This window comes from Triticum urartu, chromosome 7, assembly GCF_003073215.2.
Source record: "Triticum urartu cultivar G1812 chromosome 7, Tu2.1, whole genome shotgun sequence".
Taxonomy (NCBI): domain Eukaryota; kingdom Viridiplantae; phylum Streptophyta; class Magnoliopsida; order Poales; family Poaceae; genus Triticum; species Triticum urartu.
In genome coordinates, this window is record NC_053028.1 from 636,862,960 (window position 1) to 636,867,372 (window position 4,413).

A 4,413-nucleotide genomic window follows, 5' to 3' on the forward strand; every position below is an offset into this window, starting at 1 on the left:
TAGGGGATACGATACGATCAGATTTACCCCCCCCCCCCCCCAGCTCCCCGCTTTGATGACCCCATGTGGAAAAAATTAAAGAAAATAATACAAATTCAGTAAATGCAATCCTTTGGCATCGAGTGCTTTTATGTGTACTAGTTGCGAGAAAAAATACTAAACTTGCAATATGATCATTTTGAAGAAAAGAATCTTCACAAAGCAAGCTATCATGTATGAACATTCATGACTTTCCAAGGTGATGGCCATATTCATTGCATAGTTTATGATAATGTGCCCAAATTGAGCACATAGATGCATCTTGCCATTACAAAAAATATTGACAAACATCAAAACAAAAAACAATGTTGACAAATAGAGTTTCTAAACTTTTTTAAAAAAAATTCTAGTTTTATAGTGTAAAAATGGGTATTTTTTGTGAAGCAAGTACGGAAATAGGTTTGAAATGGCACCACTTAAATTTGCGCAGAAAGTAGACCATATTTGAGTGACAATTCCCAAGTTTCATGGGTTCTTTTGTACATTTAATGCATTTATAGTCATTTATTGCATAGAATTCAAATTTAAATCACAAGTGCATAAAAATGTTGGTATTAAAGAAAATCCTATTTATATCCTTTAATAGGCCTTATTAAAAAAAGCAAGTAAAAGAGAAGGGAAGAAAAAAGAAAAATATTAAAATTTTACCGAGTGTAAAAATACCTCACTAAAAATACACCGTTTTTTGATTGGTCAAGATGGCCCTCTCATGGATCACACATCCGAACTGTTGGATTTGCTTCGATCGAACGGCTGCGGCCCTGCGGGTGCCCTATCCTATTATCTCCTCTCTCTCCTGATCCTTCACACGCACGCCTACCCATCGAAGCCACCGCATACCACGCCGCAAGTCGCCACCGCAGGTCACCTCATGCCGCCGCCGCTCGCCCCTTTCTCTGTAGGTCGCCAACGCAACCCTGGGCCCCAGGATCGTTCCCTCCTCCCCACCAAGCTTGAGGAGGCGGCCATGAGGAGCGTGCAGCCGCCGCAATCCTGGGCAGATCTAGCCGGGGCCGTCGGCAGCCATCCCTCCCTCCGGGCGGCCATGAAGAATTGAAGCAGCTTGCGCAGAACTAGCGCATGGACCATGCGCGCCTCCCGCGCTAGGAGCCACTGGTCCTCGTCATCTGCTAACATCCACGAGGAATCGATCCATATGTAAGCTATCTTCCACAATAATCCATCCAACAGGCTGCTTGCTTGTTTGTGTACTAGTGCCAAGGGGAGCAAGATGCAAGGACGACATCGAGGGTACATGCCCACTGCTAATTGATTCTCCTGGTAATAATAGTATAGTACGTACGTGTTCCTGCCCGTGGTGGAGATGCATATACCCGAATACCCGAAACATATCCATACATACTCGAATACTCTCAAACTGGCACATATACATACATACCCGAATACCTGTGCGATTTTTTTAATTCAGCTAAATAGGTCTACTAATTGTCAAATTGGGTAGTAGAAATTGTGAAGAGCAAGACGGACATGTACTTTACTGATAGGGAATGTAGGTGTAATACATAGTGCTTTTCATGGTAAGGGTTCTAGTACATGTATGATCATTTTAGTGTAGTATATCCCAACTTCACTATGAAAATACAGCAGAAACTTGTCTGTTTATTTCACTTCAATTATTATATTTCTTGTATCTCAATCTCATATGCTTGTTTGATATAATCCAATGGGTGATAGCATCACTTTTTACAACTACCCATCAGGGTTACCTTTTTATTTAGGTAAATGTAAGACTTCATCACCTTTTACCAAGTATCCATCCTGGTTACATTATGCGCAAAATAGGTTCCACGTTTAATTCCAGGGCGACTGCACAGGGCCCCCAAAAATTAGGGTTCTTGTCTGATGCTTTATCTCGTATTCGGTTTGTCTTGATGTTTTATCTCTAGTGGTTCTTGTCTGATGCACACTGTTTTTTGCAGGGCCATTGACGAGGATGTGCGAGGTGGGCGACTACACAGGGCCCCCAAAAATTAGGGGGCTTCAAATCCTGTATATGTGTTCTTCATCGCCATGGATCTGAGAATGCCCGAACTGCTCGTTTTTGTTGGAGAAGAGAGGACATGAATAAGAGGGACCTGGGTTGTGGGCCCCTTTGGCGAAGGGGTAAGTGCCTACTGCAGGTCTGGTTCAACCAGCTGGACTTGTGCGACTCAGCCACTTCTTCAGGGAGCCACAAAAAACCAGTCAGTACACCTGATCGAAATACGAGAGGGGAAACCCCTAAATGGAGGACGTGGTCATGACTGATGGCCGCACCGATACGAGCGGCATCCTTGGTTCCTCTGTGTGTCCTAGGGCGGCGAGGCCCATGATCGCGTCCATGGAGCACTGTAGAATCATTGTTGTGCCTCTGCTATCATCCGTCGCCAGAACAAGCAGGCATGTACGTTTCCCTTGCCTGACTTATTCCCATAGTCAATGTGAGTATTTTGTTCATATTGACATCACCACATGGCTATTTCTAATTTTCATGTTCCTCTTTTGTATGATTGGGAATTCCTTTTGTCATGTTTATTTGTTGCCCATCTCATGGCTGGAATCGTTCCTAATTAGAGGCTCTTTTCTTGAATTGGTCAGTACTAGGAGGCACTAACATGCTAATTGAGACAAGCATGGAAAATAACTTGTACAGTCAATGCTGTACTAGACCACTACAATAGAACAGATGCATTATTTTAGTTTAATTTCCAATGCAACTTGCCCCAAACAGCTACTCCTAGTTAGATTTGGAGTATATATGCAGAGTTAGATTTGAATGAAACTGGCTACTTCTATCAATGTCAGAACTTTAAGTTTTAGGTATATATGTTATTCCTAATATGCTTGCTTCCCCTTATAATTTCAGTCATTTTGGCTACTTAGATGTTGGTTTAATTTGATTATGTGGCATGTAGTTCATTTGTTGTTAGCCACAGTCCATAGATAAATAGCGTCCAGTTACCTTAATTCAAGTCTTGGACATTTTTACTCTGTTTTTTGTTCTTCCTAGTTCCCGCTTCACATTGCTGGTGTTTCATGCCATATTCATCAGATCCTGCTTACATGCCTTATGATTAACTTGATTAGTATTTCTGCCACTGTCCAACTGATTCTGAAAGGTATTGAATCCAGATTGAAGAGCAAACTCTATTTGCAGGTGCCAACAAAGAGGATTGACAAATAAGATAGTAGTCCAAACTTGCAAAATACTTTTTTCAGAGATCTAGTCCTAATAAGACTCCAGGTGCAAGGCTAACTGTTATTTCTTCAAGTGCGCTCTAACTATTATTTCTTCAAGTGCGCTCATACAAGCTGAACAAGGAATTCTCAAATGTTTAAAGCAATGGTAAGTCACGACCTTGCTTTCTCTTAATGTTCACCTGCATTTTATATGTATGGCCTTCATAATTAGCTAGCTGCTTCTTCTCTTTCACCATGTGTTGTTGCTGCATCGAGTAACAACTTTGAAAAAATGAATATGTGCTAGCTAGGGATATGAACTTAACTGAAACTACAGATTGAGTCACAACTTAAATCAACATCGGATGCTTTTAGTACATGTACTTGTGCTTATGCTTTAGACATTTACACTTGTAAAACTGTTCTGATCCCTCAGTTACATGCTTGTTGACACAGTATTACTCCAAATAGTCTGGTGATAGTTATTTTTAACAAGGGCTGGAATAATTGTATGGTGTATGTTATGTTGGACTCATTAACTAGAACTATTTTTTTTATTTCTTGATTGCAGGATCCAAAGATCTAGCTCGACTGGACTCTAGATCACGGATAGTTAGTCTTGGCCTTAATTAGGATGGCTAAATTACATTTGAGTATCATTTGATGGATATTTGCTATGAGAATTATGAATTTTATGAATCTGTATATTATACATATGGTTTTGAATATTGTAATTGAATGCCTATATTTCTTTTATGGTTGCAATAGGCTATTACCACAACACACTTTCGGTTGCCACATGTTAGCACCACGAGAAGTTTAAATTGTCGCAATAGTTTCTCGCAACAAACATTTCACCTGTTGTGTTACCTATTTATCACCACCAAAACTAGTATGTTGCAATTTCCTGTTACGACGATTGAAATATTTGTTGCCATAAGTTAATGCCACAAGTGTGGTGGTTTGTGGCAAAATGCCTAATACCACGAAATCAAGGATTGTTGCCATAGTTTATTGCCACAATTGACTATTGCCACGGAAGAGCATGCGCCACAAAACGAGCGTCGTTGGCATAGGTTGTTGCCACAAATGTCTACCGCCACGAGCTATCAGTCGCCATGATTTGTTACATGTTGCATTAAAGCTATCTCCACAAAGCAAATTGTGGCATTTGGTGAGTGTTGCCACGGGAAA

The 4,413-nt window shown here is 40.7% G+C and overlaps 1 long non-coding RNA gene across 4 annotated transcripts; it reads left to right on the plus strand.

The window, feature by feature from the left end:
* Positions 1-830: 830 nt before the first annotated feature.
* Positions 831-3,984, plus strand: LOC125521960. Of its 4 annotated transcripts, none has more exons than XR_007289523.1 (4): positions 831-1,197; positions 1,980-2,480; positions 3,172-3,385; positions 3,791-3,984. It is a non-coding gene; the product is annotated as an uncharacterized LOC125521960 (long non-coding RNA). The 4 variants fall into 4 exon arrangements; XR_007289524.1 differs by having other exon boundaries at positions 3,197-3,385; XR_007289522.1 differs by having other exon boundaries at positions 832-1,197; positions 1,980-2,443.
* Positions 3,985-4,413: the final 429 nt, after the last annotated feature.